This window comes from Pinus tabuliformis, chromosome 9, assembly GCF_031772625.1.
Source record: "Pinus tabuliformis cultivar Carrire ecotype Pingquan chromosome 9, CPIR1, whole genome shotgun sequence".
NCBI lineage: Eukaryota > Viridiplantae > Streptophyta > Pinopsida > Pinales > Pinaceae > Pinus > Pinus tabuliformis.
Window position 1 is genome coordinate 1436082307 of NC_142307.1, and position 16869 is coordinate 1436099175.

Consider the following 16869-nt stretch of genomic DNA (forward strand, 5'->3'; position numbering starts at 1 on the left):
CTGCAAATTTGAGTTGATTCCCAGACCCAAAGCTGCCTTCTTCACTTGATCCAGCAACCAACCATAAAAATCAAACAAAATCCTCTGAACCAATATACCTAGCCTAAAATCAGCGTTCATTTTCAGTCATCTCAAACCCTAATTTCCCATATCTTCACTGAGATTGACAAGGAGAGAGCCCTCTCCTGACCTGGTAGAGCTAGCTACCAGGTTAAGCATGGTTTGATGTTACCCTAGACCTGTGTTCCTTCAGCCTGAGGTAGATCTAGGCCCTAACATAGTGGCAACTCCACTGGGGAACGTAGTTTTATGTTCCTCAACAAAATGTATCAAGTTCAGATTTGATTTTTGATGGTGGACAACGATCAGACACCGGAATGCTGAAATCTTTCACTTGGCGACTCCAAATCAGTTTCGAGAGCAGATCCAAGGACTCCACTAGAGGATGAACCTAACCAGCAAAAACATGAAAGGACAATATGGAAAGATCAGGTATTCAAGTTGGAATTTCATCCAAGACATTATGTTCTTCCTTATAAATTATTTTTTCTCTTTTCCCAAGAATGTCAAGAAGGCTTTACAAAGTATATTGTATTCAAGGAAAGATCCTAGACCTACATTTGATTCTTTCCCTTTGAAGATTGTGGATACAAAATATGTGCATGCCTTTGATCTTGATCAAGACCCTTCTTCTGAATTTTATGATGATCGTCTTCAAACTGATGAGCCTCAAGAGACAAAGACTGATTCTACACCTTCTATACATACCCTATACCTTGTAAAATTCCAGATTGATACAAGCCTCTGATTTTACCTCCTATATCCCATGCCTTTCCTAAAAATCATGACCTATATCTACCAAGATTTGATAGTGAATGTGACAACATCACTGCTAAGAGACATGTATTGAATTTTGAGTCTTTTCTCAACCTTTTTGAAGTTGATGAAGAAGATGTTAGTATTAGGATTTTTGCTCTTTCTTTGCAAGGAAAAGTCAAGAGTTGGTTCAAAACCCTGCTTGATGCGAGCATCTCAGATTTCCAGCAGTTTTCAAAGTTTTCCTTGACAGGTGGATGATCAGACAAAACCATTTCTTGATTATAGAAGAGTATAACCAACTGAAAAGACTACCAGGGGAGATAGTACAACATTTTTCTCCCAGATTTAACCAAGTCTATTTTTCAATGTCGGTTAATATAAGACCTTCTCCTGGATCCGCTCTCTTGCACTACCCGGATGCTTTTGATCCAGAAATGGAGTTTCGACTGAGAGAAAGGAACTTTGCAACACTTGAAGAGATGCAAAAGGGTGCAGTAGATGTAGAGGCTAATTTTTCTGATCAAAAGGGAAAAGTTGAAGGAAGAAGAGATGAAGAACATAGACCCAGAGTAATCGACATCTTTAGAGGTAAAGCTTGACATTTTGGTAAGTGCAGTGGAAGAGATGATGCAGAAGATCACTACAAGGAATGAGTATGATGTTCAAGATCATGGTTCACTGATTGAAGAAAAACAAGTGGCTGATCTAAAACATTTTCTTTCTTATCCCAGTTGTCATAGATCTGATAATGATTGTTTATAGATCATCTTGGAGAAGAGAGATCTGTTGATATGACATGTATGCTTGATGATGTGTTTTATACTGATGATTTTCCTCAGATTGATAAGTATGATGATGATTATGTTCTCCAAATAGAAGCTAATCCTGTAGACAAATCAGCAGCTAGTTTGTGGGAGGAGGAAGTTCACTTTCAGTAGCTTGAATACAGTGATTAACTGATGCATATCAGCTATGGAAGATAGGAGGAAAGTGCAGCAAATTTTGAAGAAAGTGAAGGATCTTTTCCTTTTTGTTTTGCTTCATTTCAGTTCATCAAAGACAACTTTCATGCAATCAAAAATCAATTGTCAACAAGTCTTGATCTGGACCATCTTGAGGGCAATGAGATCCTTGTTCAAGACTTCTCGTATCTAGATTTGCAGCCACTGAATGCCATTGATTGTCAAGTTCCAGATGATTGTCATATTGTAGATGAAGACTTGGAAGTTGGAACATATGATAAAATGATGCAAGATGATTCCGTACCATTCTATTTCGAATCATTTCAATTTTTGAAGGGAAATTTGCATAGTATATCTTCAATAAAGGATGAGCAGCCTATAGAAAATCATGCCATCTCATTGGAACCAATCGAAAATGGGTTGCAACAGTCTTTTCAAGTTTTTCACAATCCAATAGCTGATGTGTTGGATGATGTCTGCAGTCAAAGTCCTTCTCCACTAGCTAACTGTGAGATTGAAACAAGTATTGATACAAACTTGATCTGGCAACCAGTTTCTTTGTCATTTTCAGTAGGAATCTCGTCACAAAGCTTAGATGAAAGTTTGCATTCATGGTATGAGGAGGAGAAAAATAATCCATCGGATGAGCTAAGTCCCAGTGCACATGAATTTCAAGATCCTTATGTAGTACTTTTGGAGTCGGATAGAGCATCCATATTATTCAATTTGAGAAAATTTGGATTTGTTTACAAGTTTTCAAGGAAGTTTCCTTTCAGTAGTTCTCTCTTGTTGTTCATAAGAAAGCGCTTGCTAAGAATTCAAACAACAGCTAGAATGCTTACTTGGTTGCATTGGTTGTTTCATTTCACATGATCAGGTGATGAATGGAACAATTAGAGTAGGTTTTATTGAATAAGCTCCATTTTGAGCATATTTTCTAGCTTTTCAGTTGTGTTTTAGTATTGAGTTAGTTTCAAGTCAGTTTGTGTCTTTGAGTTTTCAGTTTTCAGTCATCCATTTCAGTTTGTGTTTTTGACTCCTTGCCCAATGGATAAGGCTACTTGGTCTACAGTGTTCTTAGCACCTCCAAGGAGCTACCATCCCCAATGGAGCCAATGTTAGTCTCAACCTTTGAAGCCTTCCTCCAATGATCAAACATGCTCTTACAAAGTGATTTCAGGGTGTCAAAGTCAAATTTTGTCATTTCAGTGAGTCTTCAAGTAAAATTTGGTCACTAGGTATTAGGTCTAGGGTTGTTTTCACTTCTTCCAAAGTCTTCCAATTATTGGTTCATGTCACCACTCAGCTTAGTGTACCATCATTTAGAGAGTTATCATCATCATTTTAGGTTCCAATGGGTCATTTTACACCTTGTTTGTGCTTCAGTTGTCCTTGGGTAAGCCTCAATTCCCTCTCCTAGGGTTTTGAAGGTAGTTTTTCTTGGATGGTTAAATCATCAAAAAAACTTGTATCCTGATGCTCATACACCTTCCCCTATCCTTAATATACCTTCTTAAATGCTTCCCATCACTCATATCCCTCAAATTCATCATTTTCCCACAAACCTTAGTTTATTTCTACGATTTGACAATTTTCTAGGCTAGGCCTGTGTTTTGCCCTTTTGGACCCCTTCCCCTCACTCAACATTTGAAATTCCACTTTCCCCTGATTTCTAACATCCCTCCCTACTACCTAAAATTTTCTGAAGAATTTGGAAGCCCCTTATCCCCTTCGTTTCCCTTCATTTCCACAAATCCCCTGTTCCACACATTGTGATAGGTTTTATTCAAATGATTTTTTTGAGAAAGCGAAGATGAATTTGACAAAAGTGAGAGAGGGTTTTGTTCATCATTGAACCAGGAAGAAAAAAATATTTTAGTTTTTACACAGGTTTCATGGTTTGGGAGAAATGTCGAAAACATCATCGTCCTCAGGGGGATTGATCCACTTCTGGAGTGACCTTGGGAAAATCAAGATTTTGCCTGGCTGGGTTGTTCAAATGACTTTATTGATGATTTAAATGATATCTAGATAGAGATATATTTCCATTGAGCTATCATGATCTCAATTTGGAGTTGAGGAAGACCTTCAAAAGTTGACTGCAACAACACTCTGCACTTAGGTAGCCTCATTTTGCACATTTTGACCTGTCTTGGGAGATTTGACTTTTGACATGGCAAATGATCTCCAAATTGAAAAATTCAAGATGTTTTGGAAATTAGAATTGATACGCTTTCTAACAAAATATCACACACCCAATTTTGACATCGGTAAGGCAATCAAAAGTTGCCTTGAAGTTGGAACTGTGAATAGGAACAGTGGCACTACACATCAGAGGGTCGGCGCTGCGCATAAGAGGAGCGCTGCGCATTAGGTAGTCTTCTCCAGTGTAAATTTACACTGGTGCTATACATCATAGAGGCACTACGCATTGGGTTCAAGGTACTGCGCATTGGATAGTAATGCCTCAAAACCCTCAAATTTCACCTCTAATCACTCTCATTGCTGCATTTCTCCTCCAAGCAAGTAAGTAAACTCTCTTTTGATTTCACATAGGGTTTTTTATGCTTTGATGGTGGTTTTAGAATCCTCAAATCCAAAACCCTAATTTTTCTCTAAAATTACCTCATACACTACAAATTACAATTGTTTATTCCCTATTCCCTAATTTCATTTGCCTAAAACCTATCTCCTAAACCTCATCCTTTCTAACTCCCTTTCATTTGTCCTATCTCCCAAACCCTACCCTTCACATATCAAACACTATACTCATATACCCCAAACCCTACCATACTCCCAAACTCCATCATTATTCCCAAACTAGGCTATCATTACTCCCAAACCCTACATCATTCATTCACCTTACTTATTCCCCACATCCCTTTCCAATTCTTGTTCACCCTCACCTGCTTTCCTTTTTAAATCTCTTCATACTCCTCTCAATCATCACAATGGAAACAACTATAAAGTATGTAGAGGGATAGTGACAATGAGAGAGAAACCCTTAGTGACAGTTCCATGGAAAGACTTAAGGAGCAAAAAGGTGCATGATAAGATAAAGATCTTGGCTGAGGCTTCACTAGCCCAACAAAGCAATCAATGAGGGACCCATGTGCCAAATTTGGGCAAGTTTTGAGAAATTTTTGTCATTTTCAATTTTTGAAATTTTATAACACAGGAAATTTTGGTTGTGGCGTTGCGCATTGAATTGGTGTATCCTCTTGAAAAATGGCTTATAGATTTGGATTCAACATCAAAAAATAAGAAAACCCAGAAAGTTTCATCAATTTTGGAGAAGATCTGGGCCACCAAAAGGGCAAAAAATGCTTAAAAGGTGCCCTCTCTACCACTTTTTGGACACATAGGAACCACTCTTGGGAGAATCCACTTTTGAGGGGGCAAATTACCTCCAAATCGGAAAATTCAAAGTGTTCCAAAAACTAGACAGGCAGAGCTTTCTAGCAAGCTATCTTGGGCCTGATGTGGATGAGTGGAAGGCCTCCAAAAGTAGCCTTGAAGTGGTGTTGTGCATCAGGCTCAAGGTGATGCACATCTGGCAACATTTTACCAATTTTGCCTAAAACTCAGAATTTCACCCAGTTTGACTACTAATTGAGCTTTTCTCTTCTCCTTGGTAAATTTGTGATGGTGAACGATGTAATATGATGTAAATTTGAACAAAAATGACTTGAGGGGGTAGATACATCAGTTAGAGGTGGTTTGACATTGAATGAATCATTTTCCATAGTTTTAGAGGCAAGTTGTTCCACTACCTATTTTCTAGTTCCTAGTTTAGATGTTGTTGAAACAACTCCTTGACTCATGGATTCGACCCCTGATGGCTAGCATAGGTGGTTTGATGCCTATATTATGTACTTTCTTAGTCATTTGTAAAGGTTGGACTCTTGTGGATGCTTTGAGCTTTATTGTAAATCACTTCTAAAGTTTGGCAAGGAAATGAACGAGGGCTTTACAACATTTTGTGGGATTCTTGTGGTAATGTGTCTTGGCATTGTTTCTTCCTTTGTTATTTAGTGTCTCTTATGTGCATATGTGCCAGAATCTATCTTTTTCTTCATAACTAAATGAATCAAGATTAATAGGTGGAATCCATTGATATTTGGTGCTCTGCCTTGAGGTTACATTTAGTTTTTAATGATTTCTGTTGTTTGAAGAGGACTCATGAACCTTGCATGCCCTCTACAACTCCTCATCGATCTTAGACTTACCATCACACCCAATTCAAAGTGCCAAAACACCTACCTACCTCACCCTACAGAACGTCCTGCAAATCTAAGTTTATTTCCCGAACCCGAAGCTGCCTTCTTCACTTGATCCAGCAACCAACCATCAAAATCAAACGAAATCCTCTGACCTAATATACCTAGCCTAAAATCAGCATTCATTTTCAGTCATCTCAAACCCTAATTTCCCATATCTTCACTGAGATTGACAAGGAGAGAGCCCTCTCCCAACATGGTAGGGCTAGCTACCAGGTTAAGTGTGGTTTGATGTTACCCTAGACTTGCCTTCCTTCAGCCTGAGGTAGATCTAGGCCCTAACACTACAAACACTACTATTTCACTCTGATATTTACATTGATATTCTGCAACTTCTTCTAATGTGACAGGTAGTCCAAGAGCCGAAGGTGCAATATGCAATCTTGACTATTGTGTAGTTTGAGGAGTAATTGGAGACAAAGGTTTTCGGTTGAGAAGGTAGCCTTGGGGATATAATTTTCTTTACATCATTTTCATATTCTCCGTTAGTTGAAAATGTTGATAACTAACCTTTAACAGGAAAAGGAGACCAATGATTTACAGTATTTAGTCTGACTATATCCAAATTCAATTTGGGTAACCCCAATATTCAAGGGAAGTGTTGCATTGACTAAAATGATTGTGATTTATAGTCCTATGCAATGAATAAATGTGTTTTAATCACTGTTTTCTCTTGCGTAGAGATTTCTCAAGATTTTCATGATCGTACAAAAGAGATTAAAATTGTTTTCTTCTTCATGCATATTATGGTCACTGAGTGACGGGGATGAGAGATAACTTAGTAGAGAAGAGAGTGCCCCAAAAAGAAAAATATGACAAGTAATTAGAGAAATTGTTCAATCTCTATTATTTATTTCATCATCCATAAGTTTCTGAACTAACCACCTCATCCGATAGCTGAGATAGGATATCTGTAGGTTCATAACTTTGGCTGGCATAAGGCATGTGTTATTCCATGGGGTCATGAGATGGAGGGTTTGAAGTCCAATAGTGGAGGAATCATAATCATTATGAGGAGAGAACCTCCCTAACCTCTCTAGTTCTCTATGCACTAGATATAGGCTTCAACTTATAAAGACACATCATTACATCTTGCTACCATTTATTGAAGATTAGTAATCCCTTGAAGTGGTGTCTAGATGGATTTTTCATGGGAGACCAGAGCTCTCCCCTACTCAAGCAAGCTGCAAATAACCTCATATTTTCTCTTGGGATGATTCAACATCAAACTTCTTCTACCTCTCTCTGACTCCAACAAGTTGACCTCCTAGTTTGCATTTGATATTTTGAAGATTTGGGACTAGATACAAGCTTTAGCTTATTCCCATTCATCCACATGGACATGAACACCATCCCTTAAATTTGTAATACTACCTAACTATCCTAAAATGCTTGTTGTTGGGATAAAAAGAGCAAAACAAATGTCTTCTTATACATATTCAAAGGCCACACCCCAACACATGTTTTGCTACACATTAATGTCATATTAATATTGGTGGGTGTTTCTAGGACACTTAATATCTCCTAACTCAAGGTCTCTTAGATAGAATGGGTGTCCCAGGGTGACACTTTTCTATCCCAGAGCAGTACTTTTACCTCCACATTGACACCTCCTAGGAATCTAGTGTGAATGAAGTTTACATATATTAGAAGTGATTGCTATCCGCAGGAAGAAAGGGTCCATTTCAGTTTTGATATAGACAAAGGAATGGTCCCCGTTTCCCAAAAATTAGTTTGTTTCCATTTAATTTTTACCTAACTAGAAATTACACCAAATGTTGGAAAAGAAATGTCGTAAGGTGGTAGCATAGGAACTAGTTTGACAGATCAACCCAATGAGAATTTGGCTAACAAAAATTAGAACAACTTTGATTTTTAAAAGGAAGAATGTGGGGGGTAGTTTACAAATTGATGAAGATACTCACAAACTTGTAATTAAAGATGTAAAAGGGATGATGATGGTTTAGGTCATGTCAAAAAGATGAAGTTCTAGAATCAATGATCAGAATGCATGGTAGAGCTAATACTAAGAACACAAGCTTGATTGATTTCAAAATTGTGTTGGCTAAGCTTATTCGAAAGTGCATTTGAGGAAGATGGAGTTGGTATCAATTTGAAATAGATGGACATACAGATCTACTAGTTGGAGTTGAATCAAAATTTTTACATTTAGTGTATGGTCAGTTATCTTGATGAATTTTGTGTCCCCATAAAGGAAAAGGACTCGTGACTTTGAATTTTTTTACAAAATCGTACCAAACTTGATGGGTAATTTGTTTATAGTGATAATACAAAACCCCCTTCTATACCTACATCAAGTATTCAACAAAGGAATGGAAATGGAATTGGACACCCTTACATAGCAAAATATTAACAGGTTTAGAATAGTTTTAGGAAGAGAGGGCATCCTAACTCTTTTTTAGACTAGAAATGACAAAGGTCCCAGCCTATGAGTACCCCAACATCAATATATCCATGTTTTTCATGATCCTCAAGCACAGGGGAAGAAGGTATTGCATTTATGAAGTATGGAGAATTTGTGTTTGGTTGTATGGAACGAGATTCTAAGGTTCTCATGTGCTCCTGAGAAGCCCATGTCCTCAAGTAGGAGCCGATGTTACCTCTTAAATATGTGCATGCAATTTTCATAGAACTCAATATGATATTAATCAATTATTGGCTTTAATGTCGGTGCAATTCCCCTCAATCTCATTTTTTTTATGCTTGCGCTTGGGGGTTTGATCCTAATCAAATAATTGTGGAAAAGGTAGGTAACACAGAGGATGAGAGGAAAGAGACTTTTTATTTGACTGTGACTATTCAGAAGAAATAACATTATTAAGCATCATTTCTACAAGAAGTACATACATCCCATATTGGATTTGATCTCAAAGCATATTTATGGGAAAACACATTTGCATGACTAAGGCTAGAAGGCTTGGAGATGCAACTCCCAATCTTTTGACTTTGTACTACACACCCTTACAATTGAATATATGGAAGATAGGCAGAGCTATATTATTTTCAAGATGGAGGTTTGGTTGCATGATGATCTGACAACATCAGATGTAATAATTCATTGGGATTCCAAATAGTTGGTCCTGATTGACTTTAGACTTAGTTCACATCTTCATTTCTAGAAGATAAGGCCATGGATTTACATTATTTTGGAGAGAGAATTGTTGTCAATTAATTCTTCTAAAAGGAAAGTATGCATCTATTGATTGATTTTATGTATAAACACTAGGAAAGTAAAATGCATAATTGTTTCCAACTTTACAGTTTGACTGGTAGTGTATCAAAAGACTCTGGTGTTATCTATTGAGACCTAAACAACCTCGAATTTGTGAAGCAACTAACAAAATCCCCACTGCCAGCTTCAACTGTACATGCAAATTATTGGATTCTCCTTTACAGACTAGTAATAGAGTGGTAAGTAGTTCTTTTGTTGTTGTTATTCTTTCAATTTCAATAACTCATGAATTTAGTATTATTGTTTTTAATTTCTACCATAAATACAAATGGACACTATTAATTCTTCCACTATTAGGGGTTATCCTAAGGACATGTTGTATAGTAATTGGAAAAAGAATATGCCTAAATTTCAAGGTAATAATGTTATTTCTATTAAAGAGAATCTTGAAAAGTTTACATATCACCAAGGGGACTTCAAGGTCACTCATGAAGATGTTAAAGACGAGATCCTAAATGGTTTAATCCCCAAGATAAGGTCAAGAAGGTTAAGGTAAAATTGACTCTTTCCACTTCAAATCTTTTTGTTGCATACCCTTTGGATTGGGGTAGACCATGTGAATATTGAACATGCCACATAGGGTAGAAACTTGTAATATATTTTCCTTGGTAGCTCAAAATTATGACAAAACAAATTAGGGGTTTTTCTTGAAATTACTGAGAATGTTTTTTGGGCAAGGGATGAGGATGAGATTCAATCTATTGATCAAGTACATATTTTAGTCGAGTGAGAGAAATATGAAGCAATGAATAATTCTCAGAGGGATGTAATTAGTGAGAGTAACTAATTATCCATTTTGTACTAGTGTCTAAGAAGTTGCCAATGGGAGAAAAGTATGTAAAGGGGAGGGTCCCTGGGCAATGTCTAGACCAGATAATCATATCTCACATCTCTTATTGGCCACCCTTCATGACCTCTTTAGATACTCATTATGGGATGCTAGGTGAAAAGATAAAGCTTTATTCGGTAGTTCCATTTGGAATTCAGTTGAAACCTTAGGGTTGGAAGGGGCTATGGAAGTATAATGGTATTAGTACTTATGCCAATTAGCCTCGATAATATATGTATCATGGAGGACAACAATGATGCGATTTCATGGTAAAAAAATATGAAAACTAGAATCTATACAACAAAACTCGAACACTCATCTTTGATGGAAAATTAGGCAGACAAAATCATCCAATGGTAATGGTCTCGTATTTGGAAATGGAACGGTTCCCTGAAATCCAAGCTTACCTTATAGATAGCCCTGAGTAATAACCTTGTAACATAGGAAAAAATAATCAAGAGAGGATGAAAAGGCCCTAGTTGGTGCCCCCTCTATTAGAGAAAACTCAAGACCATTTTCAATCTTTGTGGATTTCCCTTATTCTCAGGTTATATGGAGTATCTCTAGCAGTCATCTAAAACCTAAAACAAATTGGACTAATAATAGTTTTCTCCTTTGTATATAGAATTGGATTTAAGATGTTGCAGTTGTTTATTATATTTATTTTCCTTGCCATTTCATTTACATGTGTGGTGGGCTCAAAATGTATGCGTTTTTCAGGACAAATTTACCCTAGTCGAAGTGGTAGTAGGTTTAGTGACCAAGATATGTGAGGAATCCAAGATCAAGCCTAATCCAAGCAAGGTCAGAGTTCCATTGATGCCTTATATTGATTATGAAACTCCTTGGGGAATTTTTTATGGAGACAACTAGGGGAATCCTCATATATGTTGTGTTGGAATCATTCTTCATCTTAATTTATCTCACTACTTCCAAATTCAATATGTGTTAGGAAATGGTACAAACAAAAAAGTTGAGCTATCTAGGTTATTTTATCTTCTTCATGTTGCCTCTCTCTATGGTATTCAGTAGCTTCAAGTGTTTAGTGATTCCAAGGTGGTAATATATTGGGAAAATGGAAAGAATAGACTGGAATCCAACAATCTTCATCATCTGCTCATTCTAATTTTCCAATACATTCAATCCATGGAAAATGTTTCTTTCCTTCATGCTTTTAGAGAACTCAACCATACTATTGACATGTTGTCCAAGGAAGCCTTGGAATGTGAGGTGGGTTTGATTTTGTACATGAATATGTGGAGGGTCAAGAGGTCAAAAAAATATCCTTTTTCTTTTAATATTATTATGAAATCTATATATATATATATATATATATATATATATATATATATATATATATATCTATATATATCTATATATATATATATATATATATATACATATATATATATATATATATATATATATATATATATATACATATATATATATATATATATATATATATATATATATATATATATATATATATATATATATATATATATATATATATATATATATATATATATATATATATATATATATATATATATATATATATATATATATATATATATATATATATATATATATATAAATCCTATTTTTAGTTGAAGGTATGGATCTCAAGATTGTTTTTTCATAATCATGATTTTTAGTTAAAGGCAAGGTGTCATCTACCTCCCTCTGATGCTGACTATCAAATGTGAAGGTACATTGGGCTGGGTGTTGACTCTAATGCTGACTCGGATGCCTCTACATAATAGGTATTACCACTTGTTGGCTAGTTGATCCAATATCTTCCTCACCAACACTATCTTGCCTAGAATCCCTTCCATCGCAAGTAGCATTCCTTCCAGATTGATAGCCAACAATCATGTTATTGAAAGTGTAACAGCATAACTTCAAATGGAGAAAAGCTAAAATTGTACCTTTCCCAATCCACCTTTCTTTAAGTTGTTCTCTCCTGTCATATTGTTCAATGTCAATTAGTAACTACATTCATGCCAAGGGAAAAGATTGAGAAAGATGGTTATGATACAGAAAACAACAAGGCCAAGATACTGGAAAATATGGAACATTTTATGTCAAAAATGTAGCAATGTCATGATGTTGGGAACTGAACCACTTTATAAAATCTGGGAAAATTTACCAAATAACTCAAAAAAAATATTTATACATGAAAAGAAGCAATACCCTAAAATGAAACATTTCACAAAATTGAAGAAACATCAACTAACAATATATAAATGAAAGGGTATCATTTCTGCAATCAATAGATTCATTTTCAAAGTCATTAACTTACTCTGAAATGACAATTGTCACCAAATAAATTTGTTACCAAGAAAACTTGAAATAAGTGCCATATAGGAGAAATAAGAATCTTACATCTGTTAAAATTGTCAAAACTGCAATGTGAACATTTGTATTATGTAGACATTTATCTGGAAGAGGCTTAAGCCAATTCTTTAAAAATGAGAGCACTCCGCGGTCTAAGAATTCTTGTTGCAATTGCCTCCTGCAGCAACCATGCCAATAATGAAATAAAAGCTAAATGGAAATTAAAAGAAACAATTCAAATAATACAACATTTTATTATATAAAAAAATATAGCAACATCATATTTTACTTGGAAAGAACATTTGTAAGATCATCTAGTGATCCAGGTGGATGTTGGTGGCCACCCACCTATCCCATTTGGACCCCCACAACTGTCTCTTTCAGCTTTTTCAGTTTCCTAAATTGTAGCACAGTTTACTATTTTTAGCAGTTTTTCGGGTCCTGAACTTCCGGAGCCGTTTTGAGGCCCTAAACGACATTTTTTTGGTAATCCGGGGCAACATGGGTCCATGGACCGATGTTGCCTCCCAAAGTGGTAGTACTCGGATAGATATTTCTAACAAGCTATCGTACGCATCAAACGGAGATCGCATGCCAAAATTACGACCCCGGGAAATTGATGTACCAATTTACCCAAACGGGGCCCACAATTTGGCGTTTCATCTTCTAGGGTTAGGTTTCGGGATGTGAAGGGTTTTCCATTGTTTCTCAACAATAAATAGGCCTTCGAGCCTCATTGTAACACAGTTCAGAACAGTTCAGAGGCATGTAGCCACACATCTCTTCTCAGAGATAAGCTACCATCGCCCTAGCTAGTTTATTTCCCTTTCTGGTTGTAAGCATATTTCAGAATTTTCCATTAATGAAATGAAGTATTATTTCCGCTGCATAACTATCTTTATGGTTATCTCTGTATTTTATGGTTAAGATTATAACCATATTCCTAACATGGACACATAACCTAAAGACTATGGAATTATGATCTAATATGCATGAGCCTTCCTCCTTCCTGCTTGTGTAGACATTTTACTTTTATGAACAAAACACTGCATGCTTCATTATATATTCAACCAAAGCAAGAGGTAAACCACAAAATTACATGACTGACATTACAATTGGACATCATCAAAATGGGTAAAAAGCCATTCAAAAGAACTAGGAACCAAAGCTAGAAACCAACACATCCCATACACGAGTTGTCTCTCTCAACATTTCCTTATTTTTAGATATCCCAAAACAGATTCACATGCATTCAGTGTCTAAAGAAACATAATTCCTCTGCAATTCTTGGAGAACAAGTAGGCATCATTTGCATTTGGATTATTGGATATCTCAAAATAGAGTCAACAAAAAAGGAGGGAGGGAGCAATTTGTAATGACTAGGAATCAGGGATAGTAAGGTCACACATTACAATGTCAACTGATCTAATTCCACACACAACAATAACATTGATACAATATTTGAAGAAGGAATGTTGAGAAATGTACGCCTTTCAACAATGAATGGGCTTCACTAGTAAAAAATGGTGGCAATTTAACTTTATCCTAGATGATTTTATCTTGTACCTTATGGCGGTTAATAGTGAAGGGATGCTACTGAATACACAAAAGATGATACTCAAGTGTGAATTAACTGACCGATGCATTGACACCTAAAAGTATTCATATGTAAAATTTCTTACTTGTCCAGTGAGCATCTCATACTGTAGAATTCTAACACTCCACCAATAAAAAGCTTTATCATGGCCTTTAGCTTGAATAATTTCAGTTTCCATGTATTCTGGAGTCCCACACATATTATATGGTGCTCTTCCTGGTATTAAATATAGGGGACCTTATCTTATTTTCTCCCTTTTGGGCTTGAAAGGTTTGCCCAATGTAGCCAATTTTGCATCTACTTCTTGTTCAGTATTCCCCAGAGATAAAAAAAAAAAATATGTGGTTTTTTCTCTGCTTCTTTGGGTTTAGAAGTCTCCTTAGGTATTACTCTTTCTTCTACTTGATTCTCACCCTCTTATCCTTTAATTTCTACTTGTCCTTTCTATGTCTCTACTACCTCCTTTTCCTTTGTTTTTATCTCCTCTTCTTTTGTTTTTTCTGCCTCTTCCTCCTCTATTTTTTTCCTTGTTCTTCTTTAGTTTTTCGTTATCTACCTCCTATGCTAGAGGTTGGTGTCTTTCGAGGTTTTATGGCTTGGGTTTCTATGAAAGTTTACCTATACATGTCCACAAATTTATTCCATAGGACATGGATCCTTAAATGGCTCAAAGCATCCATCACATTTAACTTAATGAGGCCATGGTGAGCTCAGTGATGGTGCTTTCATTCCCTCACCTTCTGACTCATCTCCGTGATTGACTGTAGGAGGAAATGGGGAACACTAAGTCCTTGAGGGAGAGGCAATTCTACCTTGAATCTCAGCTCATGGAGCAATCTTGAGTGGTAGGCATAAACCACACTCAATCTTCAATTAAAAGATATATGCTTGAGGATATGGTAAGCTGCCTCATCCCAAGGGTAAGGTAGGATTTCTCTTCTTACTCCATTCTTATATTCTAAATATTTTTCTTTGAAAATGAAGAAGTTTTTCCTAGTTGTGACACTCACTTCCTTGTCCTCTTTGCTCCACCAAATTCCTAGGGGTAAGGTGGTCACTCTACTTATGGTTTCAAGACTTAAAGAGATGGCCAACCCTCTAACAATAATAGTGGCACTACCTTCTCCATGGGAATGTAATGACATGACAAATTCATGAGTGAGATCATCATCATACCCCTTTAACAATTCAAAGAAACCCAACCATTGGTGTCTTCTAAAGATGTACACTATATAAGGGTGTTGGTGAATCATCTTGGTGTTTGAGGGTTCTCTTCTATTAAATCCTCCTCCAATTTCTTCTACTATCACTCCTTGGTGTCACTTAGGTGTGGAATTGATATTTTTTTTAAACAATCCCAATGGTGAACCAATGTTAGATTCCTTGGTAGTAGTGAGGGAGAAGGATGCTAGAATTCATATAAACCAAACTCTTTTTCTCTACTTATAACCATAGAAATTTCCTAGAATACCACCCACTGATTAATTAAGTATTGCAGGCAATAAATTTCATGAAAAATTCTCATGTAAATGGATGTAAAGACAAGGAAGGAGGGTGTCACTTACTTCTTGTCGAAACAACTTTACGTGTGCATGATGTATTTGAGACAATTGCGAGCCGATGTGGGTCCTTTTTCACCTTCCAATTTCTCCTATATCTCCTTTTTGGCCCTCTTATAGCATTACAACCTTGCCTATAGCTTCCTCCTGTAGCACGTGCAAACAGGGTTCAAAACTTCTCGGTGTCACTCTAAGTGGTCTGATACAATAGCTCATCCTTCCTTTGCCTATTTTTGGAATGAGGGATGGTGAAAATGAAGTTGAGCCAGTACATACTATTCGCTTTGGGGTAAAAGCTCAGAGCACTCTAATGACATGGAATTAACACAAGTTTCCTTTTTTGGACCATTGTCCCCAGTCATTGTAATCATTTCCTCTCTCTACGTGATTATCACTCCACTCTTTGAGAACACCACCTCACTTTGAGTTGAGATATCCACATTTCATGGCTGAGTAACACAAAATTAATTTCACTAGCCGAGGGTGGCCAAGTTCACTGGCCACCTCCAGCCTATTGAAACTCCTCTCTTGATCATTAAACATTTTGTTCATTTTATGTGTTCCTTCCTAGTTGTAGACATGGATCCATTATGCTTTCTGTTGGTGGGAAAAAAGATCTCAAAGATTTTTGTTATGACTGCACAAGTTGCTATAGGAGGATTTTTCTCCCTATAACAGTCTTTCCATCCTCCGTGAAGTCTTTAGTTTGAATAATGGTGTTGAGAGAGATGATGACAAGTCATTAGGTTAGGGTACCATTAGATTCACGAGGAAGTAGTGCAGATTTTGAAGAAATATAAAACACTAGCTTCTGTTGTTTTTTAGAGGTAGGACAAAGTGGAAATTTTGAGAAAGTTTGGTGAAATGGAGTGGATGGGTGATGGATCGATGATGAGTAAATCATTAGAGGACCCCCTTTATCATTTACTAGAGACATCATGGAAATTTGGGTTGTTATTCTCATTGGATCCCCCTCCTATAGCTTCAAAGGCTCCTCCTATAACATTACAAGACCTCTTGTAGAAATACAAGTCCTTCGTGTAATATCACAGTGAGGAGGTGAAATTAAAATTTCTTATTGATTGGATGGTGGAGAGATATGGTTATATGAGTGGAGAGAATGGAAATGAGGTGTATGGATGGAAGCATGGATGAGATCTTGTACATTTTGTATTGTAGCCACAAAATCTGCCAACTGTGTGTAGTCGTGCAAAAGAAGAGAAGGGT